This window comes from Mus pahari, chromosome 13, assembly GCF_900095145.1.
Source record: "Mus pahari chromosome 13, PAHARI_EIJ_v1.1, whole genome shotgun sequence".
NCBI lineage: Eukaryota > Metazoa > Chordata > Mammalia > Rodentia > Muridae > Mus > Mus pahari.
The window spans coordinates 38,801,480-38,823,874 of NC_034602.1; positions in this window are offsets into that span (position 1 = coordinate 38,801,480).

Here is a 22,395-nt window from a genome sequence, read left to right on the forward strand (position 1 = left end):
AAACACACACACACACACACACACATACACACACACTTAAAAATAAACAAATTATATTTGTATCTCAACTTGGATACTCTTTTATGAAGTACTGACTCTCCAGCCAAACATTTCTTATTGCAATGTTGAAACCAAGGCACGCTGCTGTTTCTATTTATGTTTCCCTGGTCATATTGTTTCTTCTAAGATTTTTCTCTTTCATTTTATAGAGGGTTTTATTATATGGGGTAGTTTTTGTTCATCTCTTGAATGCTATCCAAATTGCTTATGTCTGAAGTTTATAAGTATGTCTCAGTCCCGGGAATCATCTTCCATAAATGAAGTCACCTCTATTTGAGTTATAAAATTGTACGCTTCCTTTATACTAGGTAAAAATGAATGGGTTGAATTGAGAGTTAGAAGAAAATTTTGAGGACTGGGGAGTAGTGGGGAGTCTTGATGACTGCAAGAAAACTAAGGAAAGAAACCCAGTAGTTAAAGGACACATCACAAACTTCAGTGTTAAACTTTTTCACATGAAGTATGCAGCTTCAGCAGGAGACATATACATACAAATACACACATACATATACATATCCACACATATATATGTGTAAACATGCATACAAACACATATATACATCCACTTTTACTCATCTGTAAATGTCTCTGTATTTTGTGATTTAGTTCTGGTAGGTACAATGCTCACAGGATTCTGTTCCACCCTCAAGATTATTAAACTTGTTGGCAAGTTATTAAACAGTTAATGTGTGCTCTTCTGAGCCTTTCTGGATCTGTGATATGAACTGTAATGTCTTATGATTTTATTTGTCTTTTCTTTTTAATTTAGGTAGAGTTTCAATAACTTAACTTTCCAAAAATTACCTTTATGTTTTTGTAACTTCTCTATTCTTTTACTAATGTCTATTCTACTATGCACTATTAATGTTTATCATTCCATTTTTTCTGCTAACTTTGAGCTTTGTTTTCTTTTGCTTTTCCAATCTGTTGGGTGTAAAGTTGGGTTGCTTACTTTCTGTTTTCACAATATAGGAGTTTTTCAATACAAACTTCTCACCTAATATGTTATCTCATGATCTCCTAGCCTGCAGCATTTTCCCTGAGGCATCTTCTAAAATATTATGAGTTCTGTTTTGTGTGGTAAGCCTCTCATTCTTTGTTTTCAAAATTGTTTGTCATTGAATTTTGACATTTTGTTATAATGAATCTTGATGTACTTTTCTTTACTTTGAAACTCATTGGAAAGAATAGTGTTAGTGTTCCTGGCTATTCTGATCTCTTCTTAGACGTCGGGCATTATTTCTAATTATTAGCCATTATTTCTATTTCTTTAAGTAAACTTTATTTGCCACTTAAGTTTCCTTTAGTCTCTCTCAGCCTCTCTCCCTCCCTCCCTCCCTCCCTCCCTCCCTCCCCCCCCTCTCTGCAAACTCTTTTGCCCTCTCTAGTGCCCTACAAACCCCGTGGGATATTTTTTATTCATTCCATTGTTTTTCTCCATTTCCTCCTCTGATTAGATCTGCTCAAAGGAACCATCTTTAAGTTCACCGATTTTTTCCCCTACATTGCCAAGTCTAGTATTGGTGTGCTCTCTTTCCAATTTTATCTCATTCATTATACCATTCAGCTCTAACTGTTCAGTTATTTATGTTCTTTTGCATATCTCCGATTTTCCTTGGTAAAATTATTTTAATTATTTTTTATTGGATATTTTTTATTTACATTTCAAATGTTATTGCTTCCCCATCCCATCTCCCATCCCCCTGCTCTATGAGGGTCTTCCCTCTCCCACCCACTCACTCCTGGCCCTGGCATTCCTCTACACTAGGGTATCCAGTTTTCACAGCACCAAGGACCTCTCCTCCCATTGATGTCCCACAAGGCCATCCCTTGCTACATATGTACCTGGAGCCATGGGTCCCTTCATGTGCACTCTTTGATTGGTGGTTTCGTCTCTAGGAGCTCTGGGGCATCTGGTTGGTTGATACTGTTGTTCTTCCTATGGGGTTGCAAACCCTTAAGCTCCTTTAGTCCTTTTTCTAACTCCTCCATCAGGCCCTACAGACCACTATTTCTCTGGGTTGCCAGATGTACTCTCTTGGTAGTGACAATGGCTGTGATTTCCTTGTTTCTTTTCCTTGCACTTATGTATTTAAGGAAGCAGTTGCCTTTCCCAGCAATTACAAGAGAGATATATCATTATCCCAAAACAGAGCTAGAGGTCATAAGGCTTTTCCAGAACTCTCCCATGAGTTTATCTGTTCTATTTCGTTGGCTTTTAGGAAGGAGCTCTTAATATTTTATGCTGACTTTGGATTTGATGAGACAGCCAGGAGCTAAGAACCCTGCCTTTTTATTCTGTATTGCGTTGTATGGATTCCCTTCTCCCCGTCTTACAGAGTCAAGCCAGCAGTCTACATGACACATTTGTCCTTGACCTTTAGGTTACTTGGTGAAAGGTAGTAACTATGGAAATAAAGTACATGCTGCATTTGAGATGCTCATGGTCCAGCTGGGGTGGATCCATAGGTAAGGGACCCTAAGCTGCTTCTAATGGAGTCTGTGGAGTATTCAGTGGGAATTATATCCCACTTTCTTTCAAGTATTCAACTATAGAAGTAACTTAGTATTATAGGTGACTGTGCTGTTGGTTTATTAAAGTAGTAAAATACACGAGACTATTAACTTATGTAGGAGAAAGATTCATTTTGACTCCTGGTTTCTGAGGCTTCAGTTAATATCTCATTGTTCCTTTGCCTCAGGTCTACGGCCATGCAGAGAATTCTAGTAATGAGGGCATGGTTCAATAATCTGTTCATGTCATGCTCACTTTGAATGAGAGGAAAGAGATAGAAACAGAGATACATGAGATACATGAGAGGGGAGAGAGGGAGAGGGAGAGGGAGAGGGAGAGGGAGAGGGAAATCAATCCATTCTTATCTCCTTGTACAAAGCTCAAGTCCAAGTGGATCAAGGACCTCCACATTAAACCAGATACACTGAATCTAATAGAAAAGTTAAGTGGGGAAGAGCCTCGTGCACATGGGCACAGGGAAAATTTCCTGAAGAGAATCAAATTCTTAACACAGCCATCTTTTGGTCACATTCCAGATCCAAACATTAGCATTTTACCTATGAGCACCAAAGCCTTATGTCTATCTCACAATGCAAACTGTCTTGATCTGTAAATTATAACATATCGTACTCCTTTTGTCCTAAGAAGTAGTAAAATAGCAAGAGAAGATTGGATAAAAGCAAGACAGAAACAAATAGTAGCAAATATTGGATACCAAGGCTTTCAAGGCTTAGGAAGTCATATCTCTAAGGCTTCTTTGATTGATTTACACTCCATATTTTATTCCACCCCCATCCACCCTCTGACTGTTTCACATCTCATACCTCCTCCCCACCACCTGTCTCCATGTGGATGTCCCCACCCTCCACCCCACCTGACCTCTAAACTCCCTGGGGCCTCAAGTCTCTTGAGGGTTATGTGCTTCATCTCTGAATGAACACAGACCTGGCAGTCATCTTCTGTATGTGTGTTGGAACCTCATATCAGCTGGTAAATGCTGCCTGTTTGGTGGTCCAGTGTTTGAGAGATCTAGGGGATCCAAATTAATTGAGACTGCTGGTCTCCTACAGGGTCACCCTTCTCCTCAACTTCTTTCAGACTTCTCTAATTCAACCACAAGGATCAGCTGCTTCTGTTCATTGGTTGGGTGCAAATATCTGCATCTGACTCTTTCAGCTGCTTGTTGGGTCTTCCAGTGTGAGGTCATGCTAGGCACTTTTTTTTTTGTGAGTGCTCCATAGCCTCAGTAATAGTATCACACCTTGGGACCTCCCCTTGAATGGGATCCCACTTTGAGTCAGTGGCTGGACCTTCTTTTCCTCAGGTTCTTCTCCATTTCCATCTGACAGGAACAATTTCAGACAGGAACAATTACGGGTCAGAGTTGTGGCTGTGGGAAGCCCCCCTCTCCATCATTTGATGGCCTGTCTTCCTGCTGGAGGTGGGCTCTATAAGTTCTGTCTCCCTACGGCTGAGAATTTCATCTATTCAGGAATTCTGATTCTGTCACACGTATTCGCCATGATTTGCTCCGTAATCTTGGTAGAAGCCCCGTAGTGCTTGCATTTTGCGTGCTTGCAAAACTAGCACCATGCTATGTTCTCCTGTCACTGAAAGCTGATTTGGTTCAATTTGAAAAAAGGCCTACAGCCTATATGTGCTTCACTAGGTCTTGTACTTTTAAATGGGCAGGGTGAGTCAGTGCTCTCATCTAAAAAACTCCTCTGACCCAGAATGTCTTTCAAGCTAACTTGGATTTTTATGCCTTTGAGTCTGCAGTGAATGAGATATTACTCATTCCTGAGATGTCATCAAGACGTTATTTTATTGTCCAATGCAAAATTCTAGGTTTCTGTGGAGAAATATAAATATCTATAACAACTGCACACTCTTTGTCTTTCCTTTTAAACACATTCATTTTCAAACCTTCTTCTAAGAGTTGTGATCCCATGTTTTCACTGTAGAGGTATCTACAAATGAACACCATGAATGCCAAGGCTGCTTCTTGAGGGCTCTGCTTCCTTGAATTTTCTCCTACCTGCCATTTTTCCTTCTCATTTTCAACTCAGCGCCCCCCCCCTGCAGTATAATACAATATGCATTCAAAGTCTTTGCCCTACTCTAAACAATATGTTCTTTAGTATAATCCTCAATTGAGTCTTTTTATCCCAAACCTCATGAGCATAATTTTTACTGACTTATTTTGTCAACATTATAGTTTTCTGAGTTCTCTTCCTAGCTTGCTAGTCTGCGTTTCAATATTCTTCCATAAACCATTTCCAAAGGTCTCCTTGTTGATATTTAAGCATGTTCTCAGTGGCGACTAAATGTTTCATTCTAGCAGATGACAATATTCCATGTGGCTAAGGGATCTGGATTCTAATATAGTATGCTCTTGGTCTCCTGTGGAAAGAATGGGCTGAAAAGGTCTCTCTCGGTACTGAGTTAAGTGTCTTTATTTTCATCAATGTATTGTTTATTTGTTTTTCTCTTCTGAAAGTTTGCTATTATTTCTCTGTTAGATTGCTAGAAATATATCAAATATAGAATCTTCTGTGAGCAATTGTACAAACTGATGCTTCTATGAAGGAATGGTGGTAGAAATATGAACAGTAGTTTTAGAGATTTGCTGGTTCAAGGAGATCCTAAAACTGCAAGATCCTGGGCAGGGTGACCCAGAAACCACTATTCACAATGGCACTGCCCAAGTTTGTTTTCTTGTTTTCACATCTTGTTCCAGTACTTCGTGTTCTCTCAGCATGCCCATGTGTGGGATCTTTCCTTGGAACATGGTGAATCACCTTCTCATGCACTTGCCTGAGTATAAGGAATGAATTTGAGCAGTGTGGCTCAGAAATCTAATCCTAATCTTTGCTACCTAGAACCATAGTCCATAGAGATGGAGGTAAAAGCAAGTTCCAGGTTTATCCAAGTTGTTTGAGCATGTAAAACATTTATAGTGTCCTATGACACAGCATTGGTGATTAAAAAATATGAGAAAGGAGATTTATTATATCTTTTCATCATATTCTCTGCATTCTTATTGCATAAAATAGTATGTGTCTTTAATTGTGTGACTTGCTGATTGAACAAAATGAAAATAAAAATAAAACCATAGATTATTTTCTTCTATAATCACAGAATAGATGAGAAGACTTTTTTTATATCAATGCAGTATGGATAATTTAGAATTTCAAAATTAAGAATCATTTAATTTTTGGAGACCCTATGTATTAATTACCATCTTTCTGCTGTGACAAAATTCCTTGGAGAAGAAATTCAAGGGAGGAGGGATTAATTTAGGCTTATAGTTTTCTTCCAGCATAGCAGGAAAGGCATGACAGAGTTCATTGTGGGGTAGTAACAGTACACATTAACAGCTATTCACATTTTGACAGATCGAGAAAGAAACAAGGAAACTGGAAGTGAGGCCAAGCTATAACTCTCAAAAGTCTTCTCTCTGTGACCCACATCTGCCGACATGTCTCTTATTCCAAATGTTTCAACCACCCCACACTCAAAGCATCACCAATTGTTCAGACTAAAGAGCCTGTGTGTTAAAGGAGGAGCCTGTGAGGGACACTTCATATTCAACTGTACACAGCACCTTTATCATTTTTATTCTGCACTACGTTTCATTGAGGCAGTGAGTTTTACTTCATTTGTCCCATCCATTCACTGACATTTTGGTCTTACTGGCTGAGATGATGTTAGTATCACTAATATCCTTCTGTTATGTCTAGGAAACATTGAGAGCCTTTGCCTATCAACCTGATGAAGAGGAGAATGTTTAAAATATTAAAATTAAAAATATAAACCCATCAACTACACAGCTGGTCTGATTCTGGTGTCTACATGAAATTATTTTGTCACTTCCCCATACCCAAGAATCAGTTTAAACATTCTCATAAATTCAGCCCCTTCATCATCTGTGAAAAATTCTCATTATAAATACAGATGGCGGTTCATACAAAGTGTGTAGTAAACCAGCACTCAGTGTCCTAGCTATCCACTGAAGGAAGAGTAATGACAGGGTTAGATGGGTTGTCACCCCTCGCATCATGGAGTGTTTGGCTCATTAACTCTGCAAGACAGTGCCTCCCTGCTATATCTTAATATTTTTCGTTGTTGATAAAAGTGATCCATGTTTGGGGTAGCAGATTTTTCTCAGCTAGTTTTTATTGTAAGCTTTCTCCTTTTCTGTCTATCACAGGTTGGCTTTAGCCATCATTAAGAGACACAGCATGTCCTGTGGCTCATTAGGAAGGTAGTGGTTTATAAGAAGAAGGCAAAGCAGAGACTCTCTTTATTTTGTTTTGTATGTATTCTCAGACATAATATCGGAATTTGGTCAAGTAAACAGGGGCTAAAAGATTGGGGTATCAGAGAGAGCAAAATCACCTCATTTTGGGAATGGCTCAGGCTCCCAAGGTGGTGTTTGCTACTTCAGTTGACATAAATGTGTTCTTAGCTTCCTTTCAGAAATGACCCCCAGACTTCATTTTTTTCAAATTTTTATTAATTTTCTTCATTTACATTTCAAATGCTATCCTGAAAGTCCCCTATACCCTCCCCCTGCCCCTGCTCCCCTACCCACCCACTCCCACTTCCTGTCCCTGGCATTCCCCTGTACTGGGGAATATAAAGTTTGCAAGACCAAGGGGCCTCTCTTCCCTTTGATGGCCGAATAGGCCATCTTCTGCTACATATGCAGCTAGAGACACAAGCTCAGGGGGTACTGGTTAGTTCACATTGTTGTTCCACCTATAGGGTTGCAGACCTCTTCAGTTCCTTGGGTACTTTCTCTAGCTCCTTCATTGGGAGCCCTGTGTTCCATCCAATAGATGACTGTGAGCATCCACTTCTGTGTTTGCCAGGCACTGGCATCATAAGAGAGAGCTATGTCAGGGTCCTGTCAGCAAAGTCTTTCTGGCATGTGCAATAGTGTCTGAGTTTGGTGGTTTGATATGGGATGGATCCCCAGGTGGGGCAATCTCTGGATAGTCTTTCCTTCCATCTTAGCTTCTCTGTAACTCCTTCCATGGGTGTTTTGTTCCCCATTCTAAGGAAGAACGAAGTATCCACACTTTGGAATTCCTTCTTCTTGAATTTCATGTGTTTTGCAAATTGTATCTTGGATATTCTAAGTTTCTGGGCTAATAACCACTTATCAGTGAGTGAATACCATCTGTGTTCTTTTCTGATTGGGTTACCTCACTCAGGATGGCATCCCCCAGATGCATCCATTTGCCTAAGATTTTCATGAATTCATTGTTTCAGCCTTCATTTTATAGTAATCAGTATTCACAACTCATACTCTAGCAACCACAGAACTCAGATTAACATCCAAGCTAACAATATTTAAACAGGAAATGTAACGTTGAGCTGTGGGTTACCATCTTTTCCCTTCAGACAAATCAAGATTTACTTATCATCTTCACAATGGTTTTTGCCAGTGTCTGACATTTTCTCCTGGTTTGGGCCTTTCTTCAGTCAATGTGATATTTGGAGAGGACATTATCATCATGTAAACAACTTGCCCCAACCATTTCCTCATGTAAACTATACATATGATGATCTCCTCCTCTGTTTTCCAAACAGAAACTCAATGGCTCTATTTAGATAGTGATGTGTCCCTGCATCTCTGTGACCACTCATTGATCCTAACTACTAAAGTTCCTTTGTGGGGCGCTTCCAAATCTTTGATTTGTCAGTTTTTCTGAAAAGCAAACTGGAGTGAACCAGGTGAAACCAAATGAAGGGTTTGTCATACTTGCCACTGTAGATGTTCATCCATTCACACATTTATTTCTGCATCTATACACTGCATATCACAGCCATTCATTAGTCTTGGTGTATACAAAGTTGGAGATTCAGTCATAATAAGGACCAGATAACCAACAGGAAGTAACCTATAGTCTAATCAGAGAAAAGACAGAAATCTTTTTCTAGGCAATGTTTAATGTTCTTTAACAGAGGTGGCAATGGATGGTTATAAATATGAAAAAGAAATGAATTCCTTGAACCTTAATAATGGTGAAGAGTGCTGGACAAACCTGTATGTAGGAAATGGATCTATGATGTGGACTTAATGATTTTGTTGTATTTAGCAAGCAAATAGATTATGTGATTTGCAAGACAGGAGAAATATGGCATAGAGCTTCATTTCTAAAAATAAATATATTGGGTTTGGAATATTTACAAGTTAAGATAAAAATAAGTTATGTTCTTTCTTTTTAACTTTGTTATTTCAACTTTTTTTCTATTTTCCTTTTATTGAAAATAGATTTTTTTCATACAATATATTTTACTTACAGTTTCCCTCCCCCAACTCTTCTCTGATTCCCCCTCACCTCACCTCCCATACAAATCCACATGCTTGCTGTCACTCATTAGAAAACACACAGACATCTAAAGAATAATACTATGATAAAATGTAACACAAACAAACAACAGAAGAGCCAAAGGAAAAGCATTAGAGAAGCATATAGAAGCAGGGACACAAAAGGTCACACACACACAAGAATCCCATAAAACACAAAATTGGATGCCATAATATATATATATGCAAAATACCTCTAATGTATTAATAATAATATTAATATTAATAATAATAAAGCCATGGAAAACATTATGAGATAAAAAGAAAACCTTCAAAGATGCCATTGGGTTCATTTTGTGTGACCCACCTACTACTAGGCATGGACCTGCCTTTAATAGTGGTTTGTATCCCCAGAGAGACTCCATTGGAGAAAACTTACTTTGCATTTGTTAGTGGCAATCCATTGGATATAGCTTCTGGGATAGAAATTTGGGGCATATGTCCACTTCCCCACTCAGGGATGGAACTTCATCTGGCAGAACCATTCAGGCCCTGTGCATGCTGTCACTGTCTCTGTGAATTCATACATGTGTCTATTCTGCTGTGTTCAGGCCTTGGTTCCTTGGTGTCCGCCATCCCCTCTGGCGCTTACCGTCTTTCAGCTTTCTCTTTGATGGAGGAATCCCAGTTAAGACTGAGTGTTTCAAGGTCTCTTATTCTCTGCACACCATTTGTGTGTGTGGCTCTGTATTTGTTACCATCTGCTACAGGTGAAATGACTCCAATGAAGGCAAAGTAAGGCACTGATCTATGAGTATAGCAGAACATTGTTAGTAGTCATTTTTATTTTTACTACATTTCTATAGTAGAACAGTGGTATTTGGTTTTCTCCTAGGTTCATGGCCTAACTAGTTGTTGGAATATTTACAAGTTAAGATATATGTATATCCTTTCAGGTTTTCTTTATGTAGTGCCTAGACAATTTTAGTGGTCTGTTCTTTTCCTGGCCATGGTACTGGGTATATAAAGATGCACAGAGGGATTAGATGGCACACTTACATTATTTTGGAAACTGAATTTGCAGTAGAACAAAAGCTTAGGATTCTGAAGGGTTTCTGTTTTCATGCAATTCTCATTCTTTGACAGGGTGATAGATTCTGAAAACTTGGTTCATGATGTGCATATGCTGCTTTTCAAACTTAACACTTGCCTTAACTCACAAGTCAATGAAGTATTGACATCTTTCAACACCATGGTTCAGGTTCTCTTTTGAATCCTTTCTGCAGACCTAAGTGATTCCTTCAGCATTTCTGCCGAATTGTGTCACAGAAACTGTAGACTTCCAAAGCTAAACAGTGAATCTCTTCTTCAAACTCTTCCTATTTCTTTTCCCTTGCATCAAACTCACCATCAATAATCCTTCAAAGAAACAGAGAGTTGCTATTGTTTCCTTCTTTTCATTTTGACCAGCTTATTTCATCTTGGTACACATGTTTTACCAATTCTTATCATACTGTCATGTCTCCCTGCCTCTAGACTCAAATTTCCATATCAATCCACTTTGACCATTGAATTCTCAGTGCAAATTTCAGCTTAGTAAATACATGCAATAACTCACATCTGGGAATAATAGTAGATGATGATGGATATCCCAGATAGCAATAAAGAAGAATGTGGTGGTGGTGGTGGTGGTGGTGGTGGTGGTGGTGGTGTGTGTGTGTATATATATATAGAAAAGAAGACCTTACTTCTATAAAATTTATTTTATTACTTCCTTGTTAATTTTGTAATATTGTATTGTATTAGATTATATTCTTCTCTGCCTTTCATCTCCCAGATGCAGCAGACATTCTTTACCCTCCTACCTTTCACCTACCTTCGTGCCTTCATTTTTATATTTTAATGCATAGAGGTCATATACTGTTAAAAATATGAGCATCTCTGGATTATGCTGGACCTAATTCCTCTCCTCCTCATTCCCTCTCCCCAGCAAATATCAGTTACCAATAGCTACACAGCTGGGGTGGGACTTCATGCTCCGCGGTAGAATTTTTGCCTGGCTTGGGCTTGCATAGGTCTTATGCACACCTTCATAACTCTTACAAGCTCATGTGTGCAGCTGACCTATTATATCTGGAAAACACTGTTGCCTTGTAGCCATTCACTACTTCTGGCTCTTCCACTGCCTCTTCAGTGATGATCCCAGAGCCTTGGGAGAAGGCAACTGTGATATGAATGTCCAACTTATGGTTGAGCACTCTGCAGCCACTCATTCTCTGCATCTTAACCAATTTGTCTTTGTTAATTGCTGTATACTACACAAAGAAACTTTTCAGATGATGTCCAAGGTGGACTAGTCTATGGGTTTGACAACACTCATTCGGAGCTGGTTTAATACTACATCCCATTAGCAGAATGTTAGTAGTATGTTTGCCCTTCAGGCCTATGATTTCTCTAGCCATGGGTTCTTAATGCCCATAACTGTGCTGCGTATGAGTTTTATGCTATGTAGCAGCTGGCATATAGGATGCTCTGTTTAACCCTGTTACATTGATTTCTTCCCTCCAAAACTGATGACTCTGGTCACTAGAATATATTTTCAATCTTTAGAATAATGGATTAATTTAACTTACCATTTTGAAACTGACTTGACTATAAAAAAATATTTCTGAGAACCCCCCTTTAATATTTTGTTCTTCAGGGAAACTTACATACTGTATGCATTTATTATGAAGCACCAAAAGCCTGTCTCATTTTACCAGAATCTGAGTTCTTGAATGCTGACATTCCAAACTTGTTTTTTTTTCCACATATACCATTGTGTGTTTCCTGGTTTCTTTAATTATCTTCTCTTTATCCCAAGAAGGCATCTCAAGAAATCCTGCTAAAACATTTTCTAAAACATATTTCCTAAATACTTTGTCTCTTATATTTTCTACATTGCCATGAAACAATATGGGAATGTGTTGTGTATCTATTCCTGGGAAGACTTGAACAAACATCACCTTACCCCAAATAGAAAACTGATCATAGATCAAAAGAAGATACCATCAAAGTATAATTTTTGTTGTTATTACTTATAGGAGCAGAAATGACCAATCAGTTGCATCACCAAATCATCCCCCAGGATAAGTGACAGCTGACCAAAGCTAGATAGTTGTGGTGCAGTGCACGACCTGCAGAAAGCTCAACAGTACCCATATCGGATAGCTCAGGTTGTCTTAAACACTTCCTCAACTTGTCTGAATGTGTCTTCACAATCTTGAAACATTGGGGGAGTGAGGGACCTAGTATGTCTAGTCAGTTTTAAGGACTTCCTGAAGTCTTTGAGTTGTTTACTTCCTGAGCTTAAGGAGCTGCTCGTAAGACTGGAATGTCTCACTTCTCCTTAGTGTATCCTATTTCACCTCTGTTATCTATCTATCTATCTATCTATCTATCTATCTATCTATCTATCTATCTATCCATTTACCTATCATCAATCAACCTATCTATCATCTAGCCATCTATCTATCTATAATCTATTTATTTATCACAGTAATTATTTATTTATTTATTTATTTATTCATCATGTATTTGTTTTACATTCTGACTGCAGTTTCTCTTTCCTCTCCTGTACCTCGCCTCCCCTGTGATCCCAACACCGTCCATTCCTCCTCTGTTTCTCTTTAGAAAAGGGCAGACCTTCCATGGACATCAACCAAACATGGCACATCAAATTGCAGTAATACTAGCCCCCTCCTCTTCTACTAAGGATAGAAAAGATAGCTCAGTAGGAGGAAAGGTTCCCAAAAGTAGGTAACAGAGTCGGAGACAGCTCCTACTCTCACAGCGTGGGTCCCACAAGAAGACCAAGCTATAGAATTGTAACATATGTGTGAAGGGCCTACAGTCAGGCCCATGAAGGCGTCCTGGTTGGCTGTGAAGTCACCTTCTTTTTATATCCTGTGCTTTAATGAGATTCCCTCCAAGATGAAAGGTTTTAATCTCATAGGAAGCTGTTACATGATGAATAACAAACAATCATTTCTTCATGAGCAATTGCTTATTGTTTATCATGTGCTTTCTCAAATAATACAATCTGGGACTTGTTTTTTAGAAAGAGCAATTGTAACATCTATTATTCTTTTCAAATTACTCATTACGTTCAGTACAAGAAAATACCATTAGATTCCTCAGTATAAGAAACCTTTATTTACATAATTCTTAAATCTCAAGTTTCATACATTATCTCTTACACTTCCATGTAGTGTCAGTGAAAGGGAAATGAGTTAACATCTGTCAAGGTCAGTGCAGATAAAGACAATATGCAGTATGTTTTGACTTCTAGACTCTTCTTTTTCTTTACCTTCTCAAGAAATGAGAGCCAAGTTGACTTTGGCATCTACCCTCAAGATGTCCTAGGATGATTGGATTTGATGATGAATTAACAAAGTAAAATAAGAAGTATTAAATATTATTTTTCTTATAAACTCTAGAAATTACCTTTTTTCAATCCTCTTTCCAAAATTTAATACAAAGTATATATCTAAGTAATTAAAATTTAAAAACAGAGCAAGAGCAAAACCAATCTTCTTAGAGCTAGGGAAATGGTCCGGTTGTTGGGCAAGCATGAGGATGTAAGGATCAAATTCCTAGAATCCACATAAAGCCAGAGCTCAGATGCATGTGTGTCTGTAATCTCAGTGCTCTTAAGGTGAGACAGCAGGAAGAGACAGGGGAATCCGTGGAATTTTACAGGCAGCTGATCAGGCCCACACAGGGGCAAACAGCAAAGAGACCCTGCCTTAAACAAGGTAGAAAGCAAGAATAACTTTGAAGTTTGACTGTTTGAATAACACTGAAGGTTGTCTGACCCACGTACATGTACATGAACATACATACACACACATACACACAGACATGCACACATAGAGCATACATATACACACACTACACAAAATTAAAACAATAATCCTGATTAACTCATTACTTAAGTACTTAGCTCTGCCCTTTCACTGGTCCTCAATAAGGACTCACAGCCTTTTCAACTTTACTGAATTTGAACTGCAAACATCATCTCAGACCTTATCAAGCAGAATTCCTGCTCTGCTCTGATTTGGGCAAGCTTCGCTATCACCATTTTCTGTTTTCAAACAGGCATCATCAATAAGCTCGAAAAGAAAAGTTTCTAGAAAGTATTATTAATTTAATGTAGACTTACTAGTCATTTAGATAATGGGAAAGTTTGGATGCAGATTCAATTATCAAGTCCCTTCATATTTTCAGCAATATTTGAATCTGTAAGAATGGTCCATTAATTACCTGTGTTGTCAGGCAGAGTCACTTGGGGAGACTTTGGAACAAAAGAAGTATTCATTAGTGAAAAAGAAAATGGATGGAGCTTGAGTTCATCATTTCTCTGTTTCATGCCAACTTTGAAAATGGCCTAACTGAAACTCTTAACAGCAGATTCCAGTAATTGCTGAAGATTAAATAATGTGTTTAGAACACAGGATATGGTTTGTATTACCATGCCCAAATGTGGTGTCTGCTTACATTTCTCCCACATAATATGCTAACTTGGGTTAAAGACACTTTTCTATATTGAAAATTTGCATATTTTCTGACTTAATTTCTTTAAACTGGTATAGATCAAGTTCAGTAGAGAAACAGCAAAGTTGTTATCTTTGGCTGCAACACTCAGTAATCTTCCTTGGGTGCAGGGGTCCTTCCATGCAACATGCTTGTCTTGATTTATAGTGATTTTTTTTCCATATTGGTCAAGAGTGATCCTTTCAACTTGTGAAGGTCACTTAAATACTGTGAAATTCTTGAAGTATGTATATGCTTTGATCACAATCTCAGAGCCTCTTATTCTACCAATCTGGCACTTATTTACCAGTTATTTGCTGTGTAGCACCAGTGTGCCAGACACTGGGACACAACAGGTAGTTGAAAATGTCCATAGTCCTAAACACTTAAAGGAGACAGAGGCATTAAAAGACTCAGAACATCCTTAGTTCTCTTTGGGACTGGCTGATTGTATTACTATGCTAATTTTCTCATTGCTGTGACAATATACCAGACAAAAAACATTTTAAGAAAGAATGGTTCTATGTTGATTCATGATTTAAAGGTATAGTCCACCATATTATGGAAACTATGATGGCAGATCATAGAGCAGATCATCACTATGTTTGCAAGAACTTGCTCATATCTGGGTAGATGAGGAAGCAGAGAAAGAGGAATGTCATGATGGGTGTTCAGCCATTTTTTCCTTTTTCACTTTCATTATGTGATGCATCTCACTGGATATTGCCACCTATATTCAGAGTATTATTAATTCCTTAATTAATTCAGTATGGAAATGTCCTCACAAAGACACTAGAAGGTTTGCCTCAAAACAAATTAGGAACAAAAATTAACACACACACACACACACACACACACACACACACACACACACACACGGCAACTTGACACAAGGTGGAGTTATTACAGAGAAAGAAGTCTTCCTTAAGGAAATGTCTCCATAAGATCCAGCTGTAAAGAACTTTCTCAATTATTGATCAAATGTGGGATGGTCCACTGTGGGTGGTACCATCCCTGGGATGGTAGTCTTGGATTCTATAAGAAAGCAAGCTGAGCAAACCAGTAAATAACATCACTCCATGGCCTCTGCATCAGCTCCTATTTCCTGACCTGCTTGAGTTTCAGTCCTGAATTCCTTTGGTGATGAACAGCAAGGTTGAAGTGTAAGCTGAATTAAACCCTTTCCTCCCCAACTTGCTTCTTGATCATGATGTTCTGTGCAGGAATAGAAACCCTGACTAAGACAAATTGGTACCAGCATAGTGGGGTATTCCTGGGACAACCTGACCATGTTTTGGGGAGGTCTGTGGAAGGAATTTGGAACTTTGGGCTAGAAGAATCATTGGGTATTAAGAGCTGTGTGGGATATTCTGTAGAGGCTTGGAAGATAATGTTTGAGAACAGTGTAGAAGATGGAGGCCTGGCTTGTGAAATTTCAGAGGGAAGATTAAAGACTTTTATTAGAGCTATTGCTGTTTTGATTGTGAAAATTCTATGATTTTGGTTAGCTGGGGCTGAAGAATCAGCTGTAATGAACAAGATACTAGAACTACTGAAGCGAAACCTTTGCATTACTGGGACTATTGATACTGGTTAGCTGGAGCTAAAAAATTAGCAATAATTTAGAAGAGACCAGCATCATTGAGGCGACATCTTCTGGAAAGTGTTTTGGAGAGCACAGAGGCTGTGTTCCAGAGATAGCCAAGGTTGTACCTTGTGCTGTGACTGGACTTAGTAATGTGTAAGAGTCACCCAGGTGGTACTGGTTTTGAAGGCATGANGGGGTCATGCAGAGCAGCTGAGGCTTGGCACTGTGAGAGATCACGGAAGGCCATTGGTGAAGGTGCAGCCTCAGTTACAATTTGTGGCCCAGGACTGAAGGGGTCATGCAAAGGAATTGAGGCTTGGCACCATGATGAGAGCCTATGAGAGGCTACTCGTGAAGCCTAGTTGCAGCAGAAAACAGCAGTGTTTTGGAGATGGCAGTACCATGAGATGACCACCAAGAACAGCAACAGCAACAGCAGTGGTGTGCAGGCAGTTGGAGCCTAGAAGATAAGGTGTGTGCTACAATGAGCAGAGCTTACGAAGTGACCCAAGCCCTTGGAAGAGCCCAGAAGATCAAGATCATTACATTGGATGGTTAGAGTTTGATTTTGGTTTTGATTGTGACTGTGCCCTGATATTTTTCCCTCTTGAAGGAATAAAGTATTTTAGTGAAGCCCACAGTTAAGAGAGTTTGGATTGTAAAAAGACTTTGAATTTCAAACGCATTGGATATTTTAAAGGGATTGAAATTTTAATATGTAAGAATTTGTAAAGACTGTGGGACTTTTAAAGTTATTTAAATCTTAGGGATGAGTAAGAAAGTTAGGGTTGAAGCTTAATAATGATGTGTTTGTGTGTCAAGTTGACAAGGGGTCAATTGTACTGGCTGGTTTTGTGTCAGCTTAACAGGAGCTGAAGTTATCACAGAGAAAGGAGCTTCAGTTAAGGAAATGCCTCCATGAGACTCAACTGTAAGGCATTTTTTCAATTAGTGATCAAGGGTGAGAGGACCCATTGTGGGCGGTTTCATCCCTGGGCTAGTAACTAGTCTTGGGTTCTGTAAAAAGGCAAACTGAACAAGCCAGTAAGTAACATCCCTCCATGGCCTCTGCATCAGTTCCTGCTTCCTGACCTTCTTGAGTTCCAGTCCTGACTTCCTTTGGTGATGAACAGCAATGTGGAAGTTTAGGCTGAATAAACCCTTTCCTCCCCAACTTGCTTCTTGGTCATGATATTCTGTGCAGGAGTAGAAACCCTGACTTATGTAATTATACAATTATGTAATTATATATATTACATACATAAATCCATTTATAAAATTAATACATAAATACATAAATCCATTTATAAAATTATATGTATTATATATAACCATACATACACATATTTACATCTATACATATATAAATAATATAAACTTAAATAATATATAATACATATAAGCATATACAATATTTTATAAATAGTACATATGTGATTATATATATATTACATATAATTTTATATATGGTTTATGTATAGTATATTGTAATTTATAATATATACTACATATAACTTATATAATGTATATGTACATAAATATGAAATATATAGTGTGCATTATATGAATTATATAAAAATACATTTATCTATCTCTATCTCTATGGATAGATAAAGATATAGATATATTAAACAGATGAGAAGATTGATAAAAGGACATCATAGCTAGTCAAATACCTGGAAAATCAAAGATTTAAGATGGTGCTTGCTGAATGTTTTCAAGTTACAATCCTAGTCTAGTTGTTGCAGTCATAGGAATCTGAGGAATAAATGTAATAGCCCACTCAGTGTCACACAGACCCTATTATTTGATCCTAAAAAGTCACAGGCCTTGCTCTGTTTTATTAGCACTGTCACTTCATGTTAGAATAGTCTAGTGGCTAGCATACTCTGTGCTATACTGATTCTTCTGTATTTTGGGTTAAATACTAAAAAAGGATGTGACATTTTATACTTCACTCCTTCATATCTCAGCTTCACAGAAAGCAGAAATGATGTCTTTCGTAGGAAGGAACTGTGGTGGTTTAAATAAAAGGGTCTCCAAAGGTCCATAGGAAGTGACACAATATTAGGAGATGTAGCCTTATTAGAGTAGGGGCAGCTTTGTTGGAGGAAGTATGCCACTGGGTTTGAGGTCTCAGATGTTTTAAGCAAGCCCTAGTGTCTCCCTCCCTTCTGCTGTCTGCTGATTCAGATGTAGAACTCTAAGCTACTTCTCTTGCACTATGCCTGCTGCATCCCGCTATGCTTCTCACCATGATGACAATGGGCTAAACCTTAGAACTGTTAAGTCAGCCCCAGTGAAATATTTTCCTTTATAAGAGTTGCTGTGGGTTAAGTGAATCATCTGTGAATGAGCACAGACCCAGAAGTCCTCTACTGTATGTATTTTGAGGGCCTCATATCAGCTGGTGTGTGCTGTCTGTTTGGTGGTCCAGTGTTTGAGAGATCTTGGGGGTCCATAATAATTGAGACTGTTGGTCCACCTACAGGGTCACTGTTCTCCTCAACTTCTTTCAGCCTTCCCTAATTCAACAACAGAGGTCAGCTGCTTCTGTTCATTGGTTGTGTGCAAATATCTGACTCTTTCAGCTGCTTGTTGGGTCTTTCAGAGGGCAATCATGATAGATCATTTTTGTGAGCTCTCCATAGCCTCAGTATTAGTGTCAGTCGTTGGGATCTCCCCTTGAGCTGGATTCCACTTTGGGCCTGTCCCTGGACCTTCTTTTCCTCAGGCTCCTCTCCATTTCCATCCTTGCAATTCTTTCAGACAGGAGCAATTATGGGTCAGAGTTGTGACTGTGGCATGGCAACTCCATCCGTCATTTGATGCCCTGTCTTCCTGCTGGAGGTGGGCTCTATAAGATCCATCTCCCTACTATTGGGCATTTCATCAAAGGCCTCTCTCTTCCTTTGAGTCTTGAGAGTTTCTCACCTCCCAGGTCTCTGGTATATTCTGGGGGAACCCCCAACCTCCTATTTCCTGAGGTTGCCTGTTTCCATTCTTTCTGCTGGCCCTCAGGACTTCAGTCCTTTTCCTCACCCAATAACAGATCAGGTTCCTCTCTTCCCCCTTTACTTCCCTCACCCCATCCACTTTCCCTCCCAGGTTCTTCCCTCCCTCCCCACTTGTAATTGCTTTCTTCTCCCTCCCAAGTGGGACTGAGAGGTCCTCACTTGGGCACTTCAGCTTGTTGAGCTTTTTGAGTTCTGTGGACTGTATCTTGGGTATTCTGTACTTTTATTTTTTGCTAATATCCACTTATTAGTGAGTACAAACCATGCACATTCTCTTGGGTCTGAGTTACCTCATTCAGGATGATATTTTCTAGTTCCATCCATTTGCCTGAAAAACTCAGGATGTCCTTGTTCTTAATAGTTGAGTAGTATTCCATTGTGTGAATGAACCACATTTTCTGAATCCATTATTCTGTTGTGGAACGTCTAGGTTGTTTCCAGCTTCTGGCTATCACAACCTAGATGTGGCTATATTCATATGGTAGCTATGAATATAGTGGAACATGTGCTCCTGTGACATGGTGGGGCATCTTTGGGTATATTCCCAACAGTAGTATAGCAGTTCTGCAGGTAGAGCTATTTCCAATTTTCTTTTTTTCTTAATTATTTTATTAGATATTTTCTTCATTTACATTTCAAATGCTATTCCAAATGTCCCCTATACCCTCCCCTCCCCCCGCTCCCCTGCCCACTCACTCCCACTTCTTGGCCCTGGCATTCCCCTCTATGGGGCATAAAAAGTTTGCAAGACCAAGGGGCCTCTCTTCCCAATGATGGCTGAATACGCCATCTTCTTCTACATATGCAGCTAGAGACATGAGCTCTGAGGGTACTGGTTAGTTCATATTGTTGACCTATAGGGTTGTAGACCCCTTCAGATCCCTGGGTACTTTCTCTAGCTCCTCCACTGGGGGCCCTGTGTTCCATCCAATAGCTGACTGTGTGCATCCACTTCTATGTTTGTCAGGTACTGGCATAGCCTCACAAGAGGCCGCTATATCAGGGTCCCTTCAGCAGAATATTTCTGGCATGTTCAATAGTGTCTGGGTTTGGTGGCTGATGATGGGATGGATCACTGGGTGGGGTAGTCTCTGGATAGTCCATCCTTTCTTCTTAGCTCCAAACTTTGTCTCTGTAACTCCTTTTATGTGTATTTTGTTCCCTATTCTAAGGAGGAATAAAGTATCCACATGTTCGTCTTCCTTCTTTTTGGTTTTCTTGTGTCTTGCAAATTGTATCTTGGGTATTCTAAGTTTCTGGATTAATATCCACTTATCAGTGAGTGCATATCTAGTGACTTCTTTTGTGATTGGATTACCTCAATAAGGATGATATCCTCCAGATATATCCATTTGGCCAAAAATTTCATAAATTCATTGTTTTTAATAGCTGAGTAGTACTCCATTATGTAAATGTACCACATTTTCTGTATCCATTCCTCTATTGAGGGACATCTGGGATCTTTCCAGCTTCTGGCTATTATAAATAAGGCTGCTATGAACATAGTAGAGCATGTGTCTTTATTACCAGTTGGAACATCTTCTGGATACATGCCCAGAAGAGGTATTGCTGGGTCCTCCAGTAGTACTATGTCCAATTTTCTGAGGAACTGCCAAACTGATTTCCAAAATCGTTGTACAAGCTTGCAATCCCATCAGCAATGGAGGAGTGTTCCTCTTTCTCCACATCCTCGCCAGCATCTGTTGTCACCTGAATTTTTGATCTTGGCCATTCTGACTGGAGTGAGATGGAATCTCAAGGTTGTTTTGATTTGCATTTCCCTGATGATTAAGGATGTTGAACAAGGAACCTCCAGATTGATTCCAGAGTGATTGCACCAGTTTGCAATCCCACCAGCATTGGTGGAGTGTTCCTCTTTCTGCACATCCTCTTCAACATGTGCTGTCAACTGGGGTTTTGATCTTAGCCATTCTGATTGGTGTAAGGTGGAATCTCAGGGTTGCTTTTGATATGCATTTCTCTGATCACTAAGAATTTTGAACATTTCTTTAGGTGTGTCTCAGCCAATCAAGATTCTTCAATTGTGAATTCTCTGTTTAGTTCTTTACCCCATTTTTGATCAGGTTGTTTGTTTTTTTGGTGATTAACTTCTTGAGTTCTTTATGTATTTTGGATATTAGCCCTCTATCAGATATGGGGTTAGTGAAGATTTTTTTTCTCAATCTGTAGGTTGTTGATTTGTCTTATCTACTAAGTCTTTTGCCTTACAGAAGCTTTCCAGTTTCATGAAGTCCCATTGTTGATCTTAGAGCATGAGCCATTGGAGTTCTGTTTAGGAAATTTCCCCCTGTGCCAATGAATTCAAGGCTTTTTCCCACTTTCTCTTCTATTAGATCCAATGTATCCAGTTTTATGTTGAGGTCTTTGATCCACTTGGACTTGAGCTTTGGACAAAGTGACAAATATGGGTCTATTTTCATTCTTCTATGTATAGATAACCAGTTTGACCAGCACCATTTATTAAAGATGCTTTCTTTTTTCCATTGTATATTTTTGGTGTCTTTGTCAAAGATCAAGTGACCTTAAGTGTGTGGTTTTATTTCTGGGTCTTCAATTGTATTGCATTGATCAGAGTTTAGAGGTCTGGTCGGGTGGAGGCATCCATGTGGAGACAGAGTGGGAGGGGAGAAGGTATGGAATGTGGAGCTATTAGAGAGTGGGGTGGGCAGGGAATGGAATATGGAGTATTAAAAATAAATTAATTAAAGAAACTTTTAAATATTTAAAAAAAAAAGTTGCTGTGATCATGGTGTCTCTTCATAGCAATAAAACCCTAACTAAAACAGTAACTTTCAAAGTAGGGATGGAATGTTCCATTGGCTTTCTTCCGTAATTTCAATTCATGGACCTTGGCCTGCCACAGGGTGGAGATTCAATAAATGTATTGTGTGGGGTGAATACATTTAACCCCTTGTTAAACTAACTGAAAAATATGTGCAGAATGCTTAAGAATCTTCATGGTACAATTAAATATTCAATTAACGGATGATAACAGAGTCATATTTCCATTTTTATGATTATTGTTGCTTAACTCATCAAATATTATTTGCTGTATGAAGCCTCATTTCCAGCAAAACACAATCTTTCTTTTATTATTATTATTATTTTTTTTTATTTATATTTCAAATACTATCCTGAAAGTTCGCTATACCCTCCCCACCCCTGCTCCCCTACCCACCCACTCCCACTTCTTGGCCCTGGCCTTCCCCTGTGCTGGGTCATATAAAGTTTGCAAGACCAAGGGGCCTCTCTTCCCAATGATGGCCTATTAGGCCATCTTCTGCTACATATGCAGCTA